The 21,162-nt window shown below is 37.8% G+C and overlaps 1 long non-coding RNA gene across 1 annotated transcript in view; it reads right to left on the bottom strand.

The window, feature by feature from the left end:
- Positions 1 to 21,162, bottom strand: part of LOC134728745 (uncharacterized) — a 120,397-nt gene that overhangs the window by 47,466 nt on the left and 51,769 nt on the right. Inside the window, exon 7 of the long non-coding RNA XR_010109532.1 lies at positions 19,106 to 19,720. This is a non-coding gene — a long non-coding RNA (uncharacterized LOC134728745). The remainder of the gene's footprint in view (positions 1 to 19,105; positions 19,721 to 21,162) is intronic.

The raw sequence follows: 21,162 nt of genomic DNA, 5'->3' as shown, positions 1-21,162 counted from the left end.
GATTTCTAGAGAAAGAATATTATGCTGTGTTTAAGAGAAACTACATTTCTACTTGAAGAAAGACTGTTCCTTTGGCAACTATAGGGACTATATTATGCTACTCAGATGATGGCTTCCATATGGTAGGTCTTTAACACTGCAGAGTAATGGTCCCCAACCTTTTTGGCACCAGGGACCAGTTTTGTGGAAGACAATTTTTCCACAGAGGAGTGGGGGACATGGAGGAAGCTGCTATTGGGGAGGATGGTTTCCAGATGAAACTGCTCCACCTCAGAACATCAGGCATTAGATTCTCATAAAAAGTGGGCAACTTAGATCCCTCACATGCACTATTCACAATAGAGTTTACGCTCCTATGTAGCTGCTGATCTGACAGGGGCGGAGCTCAGGTGGTAATGCTCTTGCTTGCAGGCTGCTCACCTCCTGCTGTGTGGCCTGGTTCCTAACAGGCCACAGACCAGTACCAGTCTGTGACCTGGGGGTTGGTAACCCCTGATGTAGAGAGTAACTGTGAAGGCCTTGGGCCTTCAGAGATGGCTCTGCACAAAAGAACCCTATTAGACCAGTTCAGGGGATTCCTACAGACTCTTCTTGGGTCCTTCTCTGTCTTCCTTGTCAGTCTTTCTTTGTTCTCATTTAGGCATCTTCACACGCTGATCTTCACACTGGTGTCCTCCTAGGTAACCTGATTTCCAAGCACCCTCACCCTATGTCTAATTTCAGTCCTCCAGCTCCTCACCCTCCTCCTTAGCATAAGCAAGGGCAAGGTTTTTGAAATCACACCTTGACACCTATATTTTTATTATTCTTTTCTCTGATTAGAAACAAAAATGGCTTTCTACTTTGTTTCTCCCAGGGCTTTCTAACCTCCCCCCACCCCCACCACCACACTAAAAAAGAAAAAACGGCCTATGTAACTGATTCTTCCCTATAAAATTTTCAGCTATATATAAATCACCACTCCAAGAAATATTATCTTAAACTTAAGGGTTTAATAAAATATAAATAGCTACCTTGAACTTCAGATTAAATTTTATTGCTCTGAAAGAAGTACGCAAATTCCAAGTAACAACTCAAGAGAAAAAAAAATTTTTTAAGCCATTATTTTTTCAATTATTCCAAAGAAACTTGTATCAAAGTCACTTTGATTTAAAAACTTCAAAGACACACAGATTTCATTTATTGAAGGGCCAACCAGTCAGTAATATTGATAAAACTGTCCTTATTCTTTAGAAGAGATTAACCCTGGATTTTAACCATCCTACAACTTCTTAAAGTCATCTTGATCCATATTTGTCATCAGTAGCCAACTCCTTTGCTTTTGGATATTACATGCTAACTAATATTGAATAGGCCTTTATAACCACCTTGAACATACTATTCTGAGATGAGACTAATTCCAGTTTTTTATCCTAACTTCTACCAAGTTCAGTTTGTTCAATTTGATTAATGTATTCAGTTTAGTATGGATCATATATTTCAGAGAAAGACTAAAATTTACTCCTGCACTTCAATCTCTTTCTCTGTATAACTTCTTTCTGCCTTTCTTTGCATATGTCAAATACAACCTGATGTTTGTACTAAATAAAACCTTTTCTATCATTATGATTGTTATCATTAATGTTTTTATTGTTTACTTAATCCTTTTTACTTTCTTTCAAGCAGCACGTCTCTCCTTTTGCTGCACAACTAACCCAACGTGTTATTTTACATCTACTGGCCTCAATTCCCATGTAATATCTCCCACCCTCATTGTAGCTTATACATATTAAATTTAATCTCCAGCATCTCCAAAAGTGTGTTTTATCTCCAGAAGACCGTGTCCTCTGATCTTCTTCATTTGCATTTATCCTTTTGATGGACTCATCCAAGTCCTGGTTCCGGTCAAACCCAACTCTTTCGCCCCTATTCCTATGCACATTAATTTCACATTTCCAGCCAGCTCCAGGCATCCCAATTGGATGTCCAGCCACAACCTCAAACTCAAGAGGCTAAAAATTCAATACACTGTATTTCATCTTAAATAGAACCCTTTTACAACCATTTGATTTTAAGTATTTAAGAATCAAAACTGAGAGATGTCTAATCTTCCCCCATGGTTCTCTGATTTTCCATCTGCCACCTCTCAGAATCACCCTTTCATTTGTATCCCAATGATCACTAGGGTCATACCCTTACCACTTTACGCATGAACTGATTTTCAAGGTCAGGTCTCCCCACTCCAATCCAGCCTGAATACAAAGCATGTGAAAAGAATCTTTCATTGGGTCACTCCCCATTCAAGAACCTTCAATGGTTCCCTACCATTGACTGCACTACCACTACAGTGCCAACTCTACTGACTTTTAGGTTCTCCATAAACTTAATATGCTTTGGCTATGCTCAACTCATTCTCTAATCATCCGCAATGTACACTCCCATCTCTTAGACTGTCTCTACACTGCCCTCCAAATCTTTTGCATGTATTACTGAGCTCTTCTATCTCCTTTCAGACTCATCTCAAATTCTGCCTCCAGAAAGCTTTTTCTGCTTATCCCAAATTCTACTATATTTATTCTTTGAATGGCTACTACATACTTAGTTGGCTTTTGTCACCAAATGCTCAAAGTTTCTCAGCTCCTCTTGCATGTTCTGGGTTGCCCCTAGGATGATGCCCCATTCATAACACTTGAAGCAACTCTTCTACAAATACTTTATCATCAAAGACTGGGTTAATCAGCACAGATTGTCTTTACAAGCAAGTGGACTCTGGGCACCCTCTAGGGTAAAATTGTTCATACAGTATATAACTTATTCTAGCTGTACAACCACTAACATCCAGCGATTCCTACAAAAACAGAGGCTTTTCAAAATAAAGCTTCTGTTTTTGCATGCATGGCCCTCCTTGGTCCTATATATACCAGCCTTCCAAGCTGGTATCTTTATCTACCCCTGCCCCCATCCTTTACCTTAAGCATTCAACTCAACTCAGAGTGCTCCTATTATTGTTTGAAATTAGTTAAATACTAAAATCAAGCCATTAGAAAGTATGCAACAAAAAAACTCATCTAGTGTAAAGGAAATAATAAAAGCAAATATAACCAAATTAGTAAACAGAATCATATTAAAATTATAAATTAAATCCAAGAGCTGATTCATTGGGAAAAAAATGTAACAAACATAATTTTAGAAATTTAGACTACATGTAAGTAAATGTAAAAAGCATAGAGAATATAAAAATTGATAAGGTGAGTTTTACAATTATTTGAAAGTATTATTTATGTGGCCAAAAATCATATAAAAAAAAGTTCAGCATCACTGATCATTAGAGAAATGCAAATCAAAACCACAATGAGATATCATCCCACACCAGTCAGAATAGCTATTATTAAAAAGTCAAAAACTAACAGAGTCTGGCGAGGTTGCAGAGAAAAAGGAAAGCTTATACACTGTTGGTGGGAGTATAAATTAGTGTGACAATTCCTCAAAGGCCTAAGGACAAAATTACCATTTGACCCAGCAGTCCCATTACTGGGTATATACCCAAAGGAATATACATCATTCTATCATAAAGACACATGCATGCTTATTAGGCATACCATTTAGGCAACCTAAATGCCTACTAATGGTAGACTGGATAAAGAAAGTGTGGTACATATACACCATGGAATACTATGCAGCCATAAAAAAGAATGAGTTCATGTCCTTTGCAGGAACATGGATGGAGCTAGAGGCCATTATTCTTAGCAAACCAATGCGAGAACAGAAACCAAATACCGCATATTCTCACTTATAAGTGGAAGCTAAATAACGAGAACACAGGGACACATAGAGGGGAACAACATGTACTGGGGCCTACCAGAGGGTGGAGGGTGGGAAGATGCAGAGGATTAGGAAAAGCAACTAATAAGTACTAAGCTTAATACCTGGGTGATGAAATAATCTGTACAACAAACCCTCATGACACATGTTTACCTATGTAACAAATCTGCACATCCTGCGCATGTACCCCTGAACTTAAAAGTTAAAAAAAAGAAAAGAAAGTGTTATGTTACCTCAATACCAGCCCTTTTCAACCAGTTCAACTTCTCTCCTCTGCCTCTAGAATTGTAGCAGTTATGTTCCATCTTAGGAAAATTGAAAACATAACCACTATAATCTTTCTTTGGAAGCCTCATTTATCTAGATCTCAATGAAATGATAATATTGTAAAATAAATAAATAAATAAATAAATAAATAAATGACTTAAAGGAAATCTATTTAGAAGAAATCATTAAAAAATTGAATAACTTCAAAAAAAAGTAACTTCTGAAAATGGTCCAAAGCAGCTAGTTTTATGGGTGAGTTCTTTCAAATCCTCATCCAATGTAAGCTCCAGGAAACAGAAAAAAACTGTAAAGCACCCAGTATATTTTAGGTAGCTAAACACTGTCCAATAAGAAAATCTGATGGAAAAAAATATTAAAACTATAGTTTTGTTTTATTTGTAAATATAGATTCAATAATCCTAATTTTTTTAAAAAAACAAACCTACTAGATTCTATACTGTATTGCAAAGAATGTCCAATAATCAAAGTAAAGTTTATCATAGAAATATAAATTGAGTTTATCATTCAGAAAATAATTCATATATTAGTTCCACAGATCCAACTGGAAAAAAAATGAAAACTCAAATAATTTCAACCCATGCTTTAAACTAGGAAGAGAATAATTCCTTAAAATGAAAAATAAGGCCAATCTTACAACAGCCAGCACTATACTGATAAATACGATGAAGACACATTGTTTTACTGTTAACATTCAACATGGTTCTGGAAGGTCTAGTCAGTACTTTAAAATTTTGAAATCAAAAGAAAGGGTAAACTTTAGGATGTAGAAAATGAAACCACCACCATTTGCATGTGATATACTTATATATCAAAAAAATACTGAAAACATAAATCGCAAAGTTCAGTAAAGCACAAGACATGTTTACAAAAGTGGAAAGCCTTCCAATATATTAGCCAAAATTAGTTAATAAGTACTATGAAGAAAACATTCTAATCCCAATAGCAACACAACATTTAAAATGCCCAAAACTGATCTTATTGAATAACATCTGAGATTACATCAATGAAATGATCAAACTTTATAGAAATATATTTCTTTAATTTTTATAAATGGAAAAACACCATGTTCTTCCCTGGTAAGAGCTGATATTAATTTATAAATTTATTGCAAATTAATTTATAGATTTATTGCAAATTTAAAATTCAAATAAAATTTTTCAACTTGTCTAAGTGATTCTAAGATTCATCTAGAAAAATAAAACATTGAGACCAGCTTTTTAAAAATTAAAGAAAAGAGTAATGAATAAGGATTTAGCTACTAGACATAAAAACTTTTATGAAACTACAATAATTTAGATGATGTGGTAATAGCACAGGCCTTGACAGATTAATAGGAAAGACTAGATAGTCCTGAAATGGGACTAAAAATATATAAAAACTTAATGAAGAATGATAAATGAAAAATCACATATCATAAAAATGTTGGAAGTAACATTGGTGAATATAAAACTGATTTAAAAGCAATAGAATATGTCACCAAGGAAAAGATACATAGATTTAACTGCATAATATTTAAAATTTGTATATCACTGAAATAAAGCTTATCTAATGTAACATCAAGGATATTTTAAAAGTTAACAACAAAACTCTGTATCAGAAAACACCATAAAATTATTTAAAAGCAAATGGCAACCTTGAAAAAAATTTTGCAATATATATGACAAGTTAATGACTACTGCATATAAAAATATTCACATATCAATAAAAAATAAGAACATTCTGTGTTTTCTTTCCTACTGCTGCTGTAACAAATTATCACCAATTTAGTGGCTTACACCACACAAATTTATTCTCTTACATTCCTGGCCGTCAGAAGTCTGAAAGCATTCTCACTGAGCTAAAGTCAAGATTTCAACAGGGCTAGCTTGTTCCATGCTCTCGGAGAAAATCCTTTCCCTCCCTTTCCCAGTTTCTGCGGGCCACCTGCCTTTCCTGCCTTACAGCCTCTTCTTCCATCTTCAAAGCCAGCAATGTAATATTTCAGATCACCCTCCTGTGACCTCAGCTTCCTTTGTCAACTCTCCTGCTCTGACTCTAACTCTCCTGTCTCCCTCCAATAACGACTCCACCTAAATAATTCAGAATAATCTCCTCATCTCAAGGTCCTTAATTTAATCACATCTGCAAAGTCCATTTTGCCATGTAAGCAAATATATTCACATGTTCAGGGACAAGATTATGGACATCTTTGAGAGCCCATATTCTTTCTGGCACACATCAATAGAAAAAAAAAGAGACAATACATAGAATAAAAAAACAAATAAATGCCCAATAAACCCATGAAATACATGTTCAATCTCACTAGAATTCTAACAACTAGAAAAGAAAACAAGAGTGAGATACTTCTTTTGCCTGATAAATTGCCGAAGATTTTTCTAAAATGTGAATGCATTTTCTGAAATGTGAATGCAAGAGTACAGTTTCCAAACCATTAGGTGACATGTGTCAAAAGCCTTAGAAAGTTCATGTCATTTAATCCCATAATTTTATTACTCGAAATTTTTCCTAAGGAATTACTTAGAGAGAGATTCAAAATATATCACATGACTATTACCCACAGTATTTTTAAAGAGAAATAAATTAGAAACTACATCCAACAACAAGGTATTGGCTAAATAAACTGTGATAAAACTATATGATTGAATACTATGCAGCCATTAAAATTTGATCTTTAAAGATTTTTAATAATATTGAGACTATTCTCACAACAGACTGCTGAGGACAAAATATAAACAGGGTCTAAAACTACATGTATTATAAAATAAATGCAAATAGAAGGCTAATGATGGTTAACTCAGAGCCATTGGATTATGAGTTATTTTTATTTTCTTCATTATACTTTTTATATTTGCTAAATTTTTAATAATAAATAATATTACTGTTATAATCATTTTTTAAAAGGTAATTTAAAAATTTCAAAGTGAAGGATGGCAGATGTTGGCCATTGAGCCTTAGAATTCTAAGCAGGATGGAAAATAAAGTGTTTTATGCCCCCAAATGGCAGCTCCCACACATCAATCAGAGACCAGCCATGCACATTATTCCTTTTAGAAGCAAAGCCAGACAGCACTGTGCGCAAATCAGTATCTCACAGTTACGTACCGTTGCCAGGAGGGAGACAACACAGAACAAGTTCAGCACAGAACCCCAACTTCAAGTAGAAACAGGTTTTCCTCCTTGCTGTGGGCCTAGAAAGGATTACAAGCATATTGCAGAGCCCTCCAGAGTCAGAAGGGAAGAATAAAACCACATGAATTTTAATTAAATTCTAAAATAGGACATAGAAACTAGTTGGAATAACTGAAGAATACGCCAGATAAACACATCAGCCATAGCACAATTCACAATACAACTTCCCATCGGGCAAAAAATACAAATGATAATTTTGATACGGACTCCTAGAAGGAACACCCATTCCAAATGTGAGTTAGCTCCTTCACATTGAAAAATATCATTTTCAATAAGCTAATGGAAAGTTAGCTTTAGGATAACAGGGACTTTTTAAAAACCCTGTGGTGTCATTGCTATATGTCTGTTGACTTAAATAGTGTCTGTTGCCTAGTGGGTACTCAATAGATAATTATTAAATTAAGGTTGGATCAATAGAATTACTATAAACCTTGGTAGTCTATCTTTAGGTTAATTGACCTCACTTTCATAGGATTTGAACTCATAGCCAATCAGAGCCAGCAGTGAGGAATTAATGAGCACAACTTGTACACTGGAGAGGATATTATGTTAGGAAAAATCCTATCTCAGTATCTGAAAAGGAAGGTAAACCTCTTCCAATTCAGGTCCGTCTGTTTAACATGAGAAAACTAATATCTGAGTCTAAAGTGAGTCACCCCAGGACACTTCCCTAATTGATAGCGAAACCGAGTCACTGCCACCTAGTGGAGGGGTCAGCTCCTCTCGCCCTTCCTCACACTGACTAGATGGGCAGGTGGAAGCATGTTCCGTGGGGCCAGCTGTATGGCTCCTGCCTCACTCTCCTCTCAAAATAGGACCACCCCCCATGCTACCCCACACTCTACACCTGGCACCTGCCATTCTCATATTACTAACTCTAAAAACTTGATGTGGGCAGCATTACTTTTATCAAGACTAATGGCAAAGATCCTTTTTCAGATCAGTTGCCAACTGATTTTGAAACCAGCTCAAGGAATGTCCTTTCTGAAGGCACCGAATATTGCAAACCTAGTAGACTTGCTGCTCCTTGCAATTGTGTTATTCATCCTCGAAGTCTCTACATTTGACATTTTGCCATTGTCGGCTCATTAAACAAATTACTTATTAAAATAAAAGTGCATCCTGCATTAAGTGCCCGGCCTGCTGACATCGAGCTGAGGAATGATTCCAATCGGCTTTCAGTGTCATCTGATTGCATCGAGCCAGCCTGGCTGCCAGCCCCCAAGCGGCCCTACAGAGGCCAGGGACACACAGAAATTGAGAGCACAGGGTACACAGTAAGGCCTGCTTCCAATGAAGAGGAACACTTTTACAATTTGAGGGCCAAAAACATAATATGACGCCATTGTGGGCCACTTTCTGTTCTTAGCAAAAATCTTTAATTTGCAAATTTCCTTTCTTATATTCAAGGAATATAAGAAAACATAATATATTTTCTTATATTCAAGGAATATAAGAAAACGTAATATATTTCTTATATTCAAGGAATATAAGAAATATATTTCTTATATTCAAGGAATATAAGAAATATATATTTCTTATATTTTCTTATATTCAAGGAAAAGACCTGGCAGGATCTCTCCCAGATAGGAGTTGACAGTAGCTCACCAGAAACAGAGACAACACCATTATGAACAAACTTCAAGGCAAAGGAAAGACTTGAATTCCCTTTCTTCTCACCTCAAAATCCTTTTCCAAAACTAAAATTCAAGCAGCAAACATAACATTTGAAAAATGAGATGCTCCCTCCCCCTCCATTTTCACCTGTTTCTCTAGAATGTGAAGCAGCAAATGTAGATTTCTGTGATTTCTGTGCAAGGAAAATTGGAGCAGATAAGGTCTTAGCTGAGCTGGGAATGTGATAAATATTTTCATGGACTGCTGAATCTCACTAATTGGATACTTTGATGAAACTTGAGGTATCTCTTCCTAACTTCTAACACACTTTTAACCCTTACAACTTGTATGGGCAATTTTTTAAACAGAAGACTGTTTGATCCAAGAAAATCAAATTTTTTTTTCAAACAGAAAGTCCAGTGGTAAATTAATAACAGCTCCTAATAAAGAAAGGATCATTGGTTTTTTCTGCTGCCTTCAGAACAGCTAATAAAGACTATTTCTTCCCAGTGTTCAATCAAAATGAAATGAACATTAATTGGACATTAAGTACTAAGGAAATGCCCACTAGTTCTTTCTCACTTCTCCCGCTCCATCCTCATCCTACCATTTCCTCTGTTAACAAACTAGGCAGAAAGATGTCTCCTCCTATTGTACCTAAACAAATCAGCGTACAGGGAAGTGATTTATCATTCATGAAAAGCAATCAGATTGCTTGGGGCTGACAGCTGTTCCCAAAATGCAGCTGAGAAACAGACCTTTGGCAAAGTGTAAAATTTGGAACAAAATCATATTACTGTACTTCAGCTGGCAACACAAAAGGCTGACAGTGAGCTTAATAAACAAAATACCATGCAGCTCGAAATATATTAGCTAGTCTACATTTATGAACAAAAATGGTCACTTCTCCCATTTTTTTTCTAAGTCACCTTCAGTCAAACTAAATACCTAGCAAAAGTAAAATGCTCTCTTTAGGTTTTTTTTTCTTTTTTTTTTTTTTAAGATTGAGGCAAATTTTTGGTAAAGACTTTTTTTCCCACACAATTCATTATGGGAAATGGACCAGAGGGAGGAAAAAATGATGAAACATGCATAAAGGTTAAAGAGGGACACAGCTTTTACTAGAAAAGGAAGAATTCCAGTATATTCTGGCCTCTGAGCCATAATTCATTTCATTTCCCGTGTTGAGAATGCTTTCCCATATCTCTCTGCCTGTCTAAGGTCTAGCTATCCTTTCAAACAAATTTAGATCGTCATCAAACCTCGAAAATGCTACAATTCTGAAATGATTTTCCTGACTGCTCTGGCCCCCAGTGATCTCAGCCTCCCTTGAATTCTGTAACATTTCTTTCGGTACTCTTGATCTCTTTCCCCTTGTGTCCCCTCATGTCTAATCTCTTTCTGCATGGCTCCCACCACCTATTTAATCATGTTGAACCCCTTGCTCTATGTCCAATGCAAAATATATTTTTTCATACCTCTGTGTTTCTTTAACCACTGATTCCTTGGCAAAGAAATCTCCTTCACCTGTTCTTCATGGCCAATCATATTCACAATTTAAGACTTACTTCAGGGCCAGGGATCAGTGGCTCACACCCATAATTCCAAAGCTTTAGCAGGATGATCACTTGAAGCCAGGAGTTCCAGACCAACCTGGGCAACATAACAAGACCCCAATCTCTCTCTCTCTCTCTCTCTCTCTCTCTGTTTGTGTGTGTGTGTGTGTCTATAGGGGAACATATTAATATTATAGCAGAGTTTGGTGTCATGTGCCTGTAGTCACAGCTACTCCGCAGGCTGAGGCAGGAAGATCCTCTGAGCCCAGGAGATAACTGCAGTGAGTTATGATCATGCCACCGCACTCCAGCCTGGGTGACAGAGTGAGACCTTGTCTCCAGAAAAAAAAAAGAGATAGAGAGAAAGAAAGAAAGAAAGAAAGAAAGAAAGAAAGAAAGAAAGAAAGAAAGAAAGAAAGAAAGAGAGAGACAGAGAGAGAGACAAAGAAAGAAAGAAAGAAGGAAGGAAAGTTCAAATGTCCTCCATTTGATAAACATATAGTGAGATTCTATGCTGATGCTTGCCCTGAACTAATGGCTTGAGGTAAAGATATGGAAAAGATATAGCCACCATCATAAAGACATCCACATATTCTTAGTATTAAAGACCCAAATCCTTAACCTGTTCTAAAAATCATGGTGTCATGTGGCCTCCTAGCTACGTCACTAGCCTCACCTGTGCCTCTGCTCCCCTACTCCTCTGGGCTCCTGCCACACTAGCTTTCTCTTGTTCTCAAGGCTTCCATGCTCCCTCCAACTTCAGGACTTCTTTACTGTGCTTTTCCTCCCATCATGCATGCATCTTTGATTAACAGACTCCTGATCTGCCTTACTTCTCAGCCCTCATACTCCATTCCCAGGGAAATCTCTTTCAAGTCTTTTGTCAAAGTCCAATCCTCTGATTAAGCACTCTTACAGCACCCATGTAAGTTTTCTTCAAAACAGTGATGAAAGTTCTGATTTTTCCAAGTGTTTATTGGCTTATTTGTTTAATGCCTGCTTCTTCCATAAGACTATAAACTGCATGCAGCATAACCTTTGTATGAGTTTGCCAGCAGGTCCTCAGGATCTCTTTTCATGTCTGTACATGTTAACATTCAAAAGAGTTACTGATGGAATACATAAAAAAAAGAATGTGTGAAAAAATAAAAGTCCAGTTGGTAAGACAAAAAAGCCCTTGATTCCAATAGAATGCGCTATGGAGGAAGCTGTGTGTGATGTAGGACCCCCACGAGGGGACCTGATTTAACAGAAGGTCACTGATACGTCTCAAGGAAACAATTCTTCTGACCATCAGATAGTAGAGTCAGATTGAAATTGGCCAAAGGGTGAATGGGAAGTGAAGCTGTGGCCATAATAAGTGAGGATCCTCCTTTTAAGAGGTTTAATTGTAGGGTGTCTAGAAAAAAGATGTAGACTGGAGAGGATGATTTTTTTAATGAGAGACTGAAAAAATATGTATGTATTGTTGGAGAAGAGCAAGAAAGATGAAGAGGTTGGGTAATTGGTGGGCCTACATCCCTAAAAATCTAGAGAGAATAGGAAGTGGAACAGAGGTAAGAGGAATTATTCTTAACAGAAAAAGGGATCTTTCTTTTATTAGATAGGAGAAAAGAATGTTAAAATGTGTCGAGATGCAACTTTCATTTAACAAATATTTATTGAACACATACAATAAGCCTAATACTTATCTATGTTCTTAGGTTACAATGGTAAATGAAGCAAAGTTCTCTACCCCAATGACATTTATATTCCAGCAAAGAACAGACATAGGATATAAGCAAATTATAGAGTACATTAGAAAGTGGTGTTTGCCACAGGATAAGGGGGCTAGACTGTGTGTGTGGAGAGAATGGAATAGGATTTTAAATAGGATGGGCCTCATTGAAAAGATGACAAGTAACCAAAGACATAAAAAGAAAGGTGAGTTAGCCATGCAGGTATCAGGGAAAAGAGAGATCCAGGTAAAGAGAACAACTGGGTCAAAGGCTCTGAGCTGGGAGCATGAACATTTAGAAGGAAGACAAGAAATTGATGGTATTGCATGCTAATGGCTCCAACATTTTCTTTGTGAAGCAAAAGGAGACATTATCTGCTGATGGAGGAGCTGAGGCTTAATTGAGGGAAACTGTGAAACTTTGTACTAGCTGCTGTTGAGCATAGAAGAGGGAACATATATGAGATGTCTCAAGGACTTCTGGCAGCACTGACAATTGGAGAACAGAGTTCCGGTTTCATGTATTTGCACTGGCGAAATTCCCATTCAGTAGCCCAAGCCTGATAGCTAAGAAAGCAAAGAGGCAAACCTGTCCAAAGAGAGGGCAAAGTCCCAAGAAAGTGGGGAGAGAATTATTCCTGTGATGGACTGTGGAAAAGAAAGAAAGTGGTGCCAAAATACAATGGATGCACCCAGAGAAACAGTGACAACCTTCTCACTTCCACAGATTCTCCAAAGGAGCTAGCCACTCCCTCTTGTGCTTCCATAGTAGGTCATACTACATTAATTACTATGTTAATTATGTCACACTAGATTATGTTCATATGTAAGAATATCTTATTCTCCTTTGGATCTCCCCCATGGCTTTGCCCAATGCCTAGCCAAGAGTAGGCATTTAGAATACATTTGTTGAATTAAACAATAAATTAAATTATATAACATTTATGCTTTGCTACCTATTATAATTATTTATTTTTCCAGGCATATAATCTGTCTTCTCTACTATAGCAGGTAGGTTAAGAGCGGGAATTATGCCTTGTACTTCTTTGTTTCCCTAGGAGTGTGCCCTAGAAATAAAAGAAACTCAATAATTTTTTGTTATTGTTGTTGAAGGGAAAAAAATGATTAAGACAGTAAAGCAAGGTCAATTTCTAGAGTTCTGTATCCCTGAAGCAATCATAAACCTGTAGTAGAGTAATTGTAAAGTTTTGAGACTAAAACAGAAAAAAATGATGTAATCAGAAGAACTGCAGTGACAAGTGTTGAAAAGGATGATTCCGGAGATAAATGGTTCCTTGTGTCTCCAACATAGCCAAGTACTTCCAGAAAATTATTTCCCAGGATAGCACCATCCCTGGGGTTAAAAAGAGCATTTTACAAAATCATCACAGCTTGATGGAACTATCCTTCAAGACAATGATCCTCCAATTGTGGTATGAGTATCCTCGGGGGAACTGAAGGTGATTCTGAAGATATGAGAAGCACCAGAGTAAACATGGTACACTTTTAAAATATTACTAGATGTCAAATTAAAAGATATTATCAACATCAAGAGAATGGCAGATATCTTATGAGATAGAATGTAAGTTTTGAGTGAATGTTAATGATAAAAATTTAACTGTACATAAAGTAAGCCCGTTTGATCTCTGCCCCTACACCTGGTACAGGATGTAGAGATCAGAGGTGAGGAGGGCAGGAGATGGGTATTCACTTTCATTAGCTATTCTAGCACTTCACTAGGTGAATTTGAGAAGGACTGCATTATAGCTACTCCTTGCTGATCTAATTAAATATCAAAGAACTTCTCAAGTCAATTGAATTTTTAAGTGAATCTTACCACCAGACAGAAAGTACCCTGTGAAGATAACTACTCCCAATCCCAGGCCAAGTGTAGCCCTTTCATTAAAGACATAAATTTTCTTCCAGGTACGATATAATTTTGTGTGAATATAGGCAATGAAAATAAAACACAAAACAATTCATTTGCCCTTAAATGTTATTTTCATTTACTTGTATCCCCCCAAAAAACTTTAATAAAACATTCATTTTGTTGACCTAATCTAGATGCAGGCCCAGATCCACAAATTCACCTAATTGGAAAATAACATATAGAGTTCATGCTTCAATATTAGCACTGCAATGGTATTAACCCAAGTTATTAGTAGGCTTTTTCTCTCCTTCACACATTGATTTTCTAGTTCTATGTTCATGGTCTTAGGGTATATATGCCCTCTATTGTAAGTTTAAATTATACTTTATAGTAGGTATGGTATAAATTGTAAATTGAAAAAAATTAGAAAGGCTGAGTCTTCTAGATGGAGAATAAAAGGGAACATGGAAAGTTCTCTTCCTTCTTCATAATTTGTGCTTCTAGAACCATCCATGGGTATCCTTCAAAACACTCTCTCCCCAAGACCCAGGAGAAGAGGGTTCAGCAAGTATGAGTACACATTCTAAACTGATTTTATCTGCTCAGAGGAAAAAAAAAAAATGTTTAGGGGAAACAAAGTGAGAGAGAGAGAGAGAGTTTTACTGTGTCATTTTGTATGCAATGTACCACCAAAAGCCAAGAGTAAAGAATAAAAGATACCTGGGGACAACTTCTTAGAAACTTATAATTAATGTATTATGTTTATTCTCAAACTCCTGCTTTCTCCCTAAAATATTTCCATCATTAATATTCAATATTCAAACGTGTATGTAGATTTTAGCTAAAGTAAATTAAATTTAGGTGAGTTTGCATTTATGTTTCTTTAATCCACTTATGTATTTATTATTTGATCATCAGAACATTAGCTAATGATTTCCAAGAATTGGACTGTACCATGAGGCTTTTTATGAAACACATGAAATTTTTTTTACTATCTTGATTATTTGAATGTTAGTCATTTTAATCAAATTAGCTTCCTTCAATTGCCAAATGAGCCATTTTTATGGAAAGAGCTGAAATGTACTTAAAGGAAACCACAGTAAACTTAAAAATTGTCCCATTGATCTTAATATGGAAACAATTTAAATTCAATTTTGTGTTGGTTTGGATATTTTTCAATCGGCAGGATAAACTACATTATTCAACAACAAATACCCAGAAAGTTTTCCTTCTGTACAATTACCCAGGTTAAGCAATTAAGGCACAGAGCCCCAGAGATCTCCTATCCAATTTACACCAAGATTTGCTCTCTGAAAGGCCACTTCCTTCATGCTTTTTCTCTCTCAAAAGCCCATAGCAAATTTTTCAAGGATTTTCCCTGCCAACTGCCTTTCCTTATTCTTAAAGTACACTTCTTCATGGAGTACTTACCAGTATTTTTCCTCAGTTATCTTTCCCTATTTCAGGTTGACCTAGAGGGGTTTACTACCACGTATCCTTCTTCTTCGACAAGCACAACATAATCTTAACAGCTCCCCTAAGAGCCTAGCAAAAGCCCAAGTTGTTTGGAAGGTGCCTGTGTGTGTTCAGTGTAATTTGAGTTACAATCCTTGGCTTTGATGCTCCACTTTCCACACAGCACCAAATACAAAGAGACAGGTAGAAAGTATGCCCATTTAAGCTAACTTCTCTATGTAATTTCACTGGAATTATTTTAAATTGGATTTCATCTTAGCATAAATTTACATATTTATTATCGGGCCTAGAAGTCAATAGTTTTAACTGTCTCTGAATCCCATTTACTCACCATCAAGGAAAAAGTGAAATAAAATTGGATTTTGACGCAGATGAATTTATTCATATTTATTACAGAATAATGTGAATGGATGCAAAAGAATCCCAAAATTAAGCATAAAGCCTAACTCCTATTTACAGGTAATATATGCAATATGCCACAGCTTAACTCTCACTCAGCCTGTTCTGCCCCCACCCTGACACGGACAGGATCTGGCCAATAATGTCCTCAAGCACCACAAAGTCCTAGACAGGAAATGCAGTTGTCCCCACTTTCCTGTCATCTTCATGACAAAGATTGGACATAGATACACACCTTCAAAGGGGCATGGCCCAAGAGATGTGCAGAGTCTCCGAGGATACCAATGGAGAAACAAATGAGGCTAGAAGAGGGAGAGAAGAATTTTCCTCCTCTTCCCCTCGTTCTACATTTTCCCACACAAACTCACATAGTATCCACTATGCCTTGTACTTAACAGACACTCAATAAATGTTGAATTAGTAAAATTAGCAAGTAAAAGAACCACCCCTAGACCTAGGTAAGAGGAACCCTAGCTTTATAGGATGCCATGTTTAAGATGAGTCCCCCTCTGCTATAGCTGCACCCCTCCCCTTAGAGCCAAGGGGACATGTTTACCAGGAACCTATATCCATCCCACACTCTGTCCATGCTCTGGGAGTATAGGACCTTAGAATTCCTTGCGCAGGCCAGGCACAGTGGCTCATGCCTGTAACCCCAGCATTTTGGGAGGCCGAGGTGGGTGAATCACTTGAGGTCAGGAATTCAAGACCAGCCTGGCCAACATGGTGAAACCCCATCTCTACTAAAAATACAAAAATGTGCTGGGCGTGGTGGCACGCACCTGTAATCCCAGCTACTCAGGAGGCTGAGACAGGAGAATCACTTGAACTCAGGAGGTGGAGGTTGCAGTGAGCTGAGATCGTGCCACTGCATTCCAGCCTGGGCGATAGAGCAAGACTCAGTCTCAAAAAACAAAATAAAATAAATTCCCTGCCTGAATGACCCAAGCCACTTTCAGGCCCTATGTAGTCCTTCTCCCAGGGTTTCCCTTCCCAAAGGCTAGCCAAACTGGTACACACTCTTCCAGGGGTTGCCAGGCAGCAGCTGTTTAGCAGGAGCCCGGGAATGACCATGGACACAGATCCCGGGCCTGGAACCTCCCCTGAGTGTATGTGAGGCCCCTCTAAGAATTGGAGGAGCCAGTAGTAAGGAAAGAAGAAGGAAGGAACTGAATCTGGGGTACTGGATGTGGACTCCCCCAGAACCACCATATTCTAGTTCAAAATTCTGAGGAATCTGAGAATGCTAAATTTGAACCTAGCTCTGGCTTATTATAAGGGTATACTTGTCAATGTAGGAGATGGAACATATTTTATTTAACAGTTTGCAAGCTTGTCTTATGACTTATAAATACTTAGACATAAACTAGACAGGGCTCCATTGTATTCTTGCCCGAGGCCCCACAAATGTTAGAAGCAGGTTTGTGTAGAAGGAGGGAAAAAAGAGGTAGGAAGAAGAATGAGGGAGAAAAAAAAAGTAACAAAGGGCTAGATATGATATCTTGATATACTGTACTCAGTATAAAGTAAAATGCCTGGAATATTTCAGATGTTTAGTGTAAATTTGCTGAATGATGAAATAATCAATCAATCGATAATAAGAAAACAAAACCAACATTACTGTAGACATAGTTATGACCAAACTGGGGATCACAAAACTTTCCAACATGACATGCCAACTCCTTCAGGTAGCTTGTCCCAACCTTGATCATAAAAAAGACCTGATGGCTTTAGTGACACATGCCTTGCACTATGCATAGAACCCTTGTGACACGTCGACAGAGAATGAGTTGACACTCAGGAAACATCCTCACATCTTAGGCTTCAGGCAGATCAAATAATCAATATAAAAATAGGAAAGCCAGCGTCAGGACTTCTCAAATTGTAACCATTCAAGATGAAAACCTTAAATTTGGCAAGGTTAATTAAGCTGAATAGGAAGGGTTCAGATGTATGCAATCATAGTGCAAACAGAAAATCAGTTTGGCCCCCCGCAAGTGGTTAGTAACATTGCTAACCCAGGTTTACTTGTTTAAACTTATTTTCCAGTCCCATTTTTGTAACCAAGCATACTTGAGTAAGAAAGCATGTTTATCTCTTTCTCCTTGCCACCTCCCATACCTGACCTCCACTTATCTACATGGTGGTTCTCAATCCTTAAAAAATCCCACTGCCTAAACTCTACCTGCAGAAATTCTGATTAAACTAGTCTGGGATGGGCCTGGGAATCAGTATTTTTAAAATGGCATTCTTTACCTGGAACAAACAAAATAAAACAAAACAAAACAAAACTAGAAGGAGTGAAGATCCTCTGAGGAGGTAACCTGGAAAGTCCCCATCGAAGGGAATAGCTAATTATGACACACAGACCACCTATCTCTTGCTTTCACCACTGAAATTTATTCTGTTTTTGAATGGCTCACTTCCAGATGTTTCAAAATCACTGATATGTATTTCAGTTTTCTGGACTAAAGTTTTCTAGACTAATCCACTCATATTTAGACTAATCTGAGTATTGATATTCTCAATTATTTGTGCCATATTCATATTAAGAATGCTTATTACATATCGAATAATGCCATTTTTCTCTGCAGATCTCAAATTTCCATGAGTATGAGAGTCTCCACTGTGATAAAATTCACATTCAGAGCTTTCATTCAATAAGCCTGCCAAGGGGCTTAGGGGCTTGCATTTTGAACAAGTTCCACAGATGAGTCAGCTATTGGTGATTAGCAGGCAACCCTTTGGAGAAATACTGCTCTCAGGGCACCCAGATCTATGAATAATCACCAGACACGAAAGATTTCTTCTCCTTCTGCTGCACTTTGACATTTTGTAAAACAATGGCACAGCCATTCCAACTTTGTCATAGAAAACTGATTACGAATAGCTTGATTTCCTTTGCTCTTGATAATGTTATTTAAAAACACCATTTCAGAGTCTGTGGTGTAGTCATATCAACTCTTATGAAATCTTGGCAAATTGATCAACCTTTTACGAAATCCCTGAACTCATTGCTTATCCCATTACCAGTCTCTAACACAGGGCACACAATACAGTATATTACCTGTTAATGAATATAATCACATATATCATGCCAAAAATAAATAGATGATACTTAAAGTTTTGAACAACTTAGCTTGCACTGATGGTTTGACAATCATGCAGGACTCCACCTGCATGATTTCTTACCTTTTGGGCTGTTCCTCAATTAGCAAGGGCAACAAAATTGGAAAGGTACCATTTGATCTTAAAGCCATATGGGTTGCTTTCCAACTTCTTGGTTCTTTTAAATCGTTGCTAATTAATTGCTTAATGATTTTTTCCGCTAGCTTCCCAGGTATCAGTGTAAGCTGATACTCCACTTGCTATCTTGCAGAGAATTGTCCTCCATGATTTCTCAAAACCGAAAACTGGCAGCTGTGCAGTGACATCTGCAACTGTTAAATATTCCCTAGGTCCAAATAGTATTTCATGATTTATTTCATTTTCTCTGTAGAACAGTCCCATGAAGACGGTAATATTATCCCTGTTCTGCAAGAATGGAGGGCAAGCTTCAGAGGCCTTTCTGTCCCAAGGTCACTCAGTTAGTAAGTAAGGTGAGTTGAGATGGAGCCTGAGTGTTCTGAAGATTCATCCAATTCTCTTTCCACTGCATTACACTGCTAGTCATCTGGCTCTGCTAGTTCCACTGTACACAGAGGTTCCAGGTACTCTTTAATTACCTCTTTGCCTGTCCTAGTTGGCCTTCCAATCTCCTCTCACAGCTGAGACTTGTTCTAGCCAAGTGTTCACATCTGACCATTTCTATAAAAGGGAGAAAAGAAAACTACATAAAAAGTTTCTGCCATTTCTCTGTCCTCTATCACTACCTTTTCCTTGGCTATTTATCGAAGAATGATATTTTTCCGGTCATCTTCTTTGTCTATTATATTCATCATTGCCAAGTATTAGTTGGCCATGACTGTGTGGTTGGCACCGTATTAGGTGCTACTGTGGTCACACAATAAAAGGACAGTCTCAGAGTGCCAAACTCATACTGGCTACGGCTGACAAACAGGAGAGGAATTACATGTGGGCGGGAGGAGTTGAGCCAAAATTAACTCAAATAAGTGTGAGCTTTGACAAGGACCAGGTGCAGAATGGATGCGTGGGAGGTGGAGGTAGAGGATTCTGCTGTCCTGTTCCTCTAAGCCTGGATGCAATCCCATACAATTCCTGGGGAGTGGAGATGGTCGCTCCTCAAGGTGATTACTACATGTGCTGCTGATCAAAGGTACTCAGTAGTGGTTGTTCAGATGGACACTTATTCTGGGCTACTTGAGGAAAGTCCCCTCTGACTCACCTGAACTAACTTGGAATAAGTCCCCCCTGGCTTCACCAGCTATCGTTCATCTCTATCATCACATATGTATTAATTTTAACCATTGTTGGACTGTATTTCATGTACAGTTGTTAAAGTTTGTTAAAGTTTGTTTGTGCAAGAGCTCAACATCTGAAGCCAATTAAAATTTTAGCCAACAGAAACTAGTTTCTCAATACATAGTAACTGCACATCCATAATATGTGTGGAAGGTACTATGCCCAGGGCTAAGGGAACAGAGGTGACCAGACACAGATGTTTCCTGCTCTCATGGAGCCAGAATTCTAGCTATCTTGGAATCCCAGCTATCATTCACAGGATCTTTCACATAATGATTTAATCTATTTCTCATCAGTGTGTAATGTGAAATAACAGTCTACAGAGGTGGAATTTTTTTTTTCTTTGAGACAGAACTTCGTTCTTTGTTGCCCAGGCTGGAGTACAGAGGCACGATCTCAGCTCGCTTCAACCTCCCTCCGCCTCCCAGGTTCAAGCAATTCTCCTGTCTCAGCCTCCCAAGTAGCTGAGATTACAGACACCTGCCACTACACCCAGCTAATTTTTGTATTTTTAGTAGAGATGGGGTTTCACCATGTTAGCCAGGCTGCTCTCGAACTCCTGACCTCAGGTGATCCACCTGCCTCGGCCTCCCAAAGTGTTGGGATTACAGGCGTGAGCCACCACACCCGGCCTGGAATTTTTACTTTAATATTTCAATGCCCAGGTCCCAGAGAGCCTTTGTTAATTGGTCTTTGAGGAGGTTTGGGCATTGACATTACCTGAAAACTTCCCCAGATAACTAATTGAATGCATCCCAGGAGTTGAGAACCAGCTCTGGTCTAGTGTTTCCTATCCCTGCTAGGTCCTAAGAATCACGTGAGGATAT

Source organism: Pan paniscus, chromosome 13, assembly GCF_029289425.2.
Source record: "Pan paniscus chromosome 13, NHGRI_mPanPan1-v2.0_pri, whole genome shotgun sequence".
NCBI classification, from domain to species: Eukaryota; Metazoa; Chordata; class Mammalia; order Primates; family Hominidae; genus Pan; species Pan paniscus.
The sequence above is the reverse complement of the archived record's forward strand: the minus strand, read 5'-3'. Positions and strand labels throughout refer to the sequence as shown.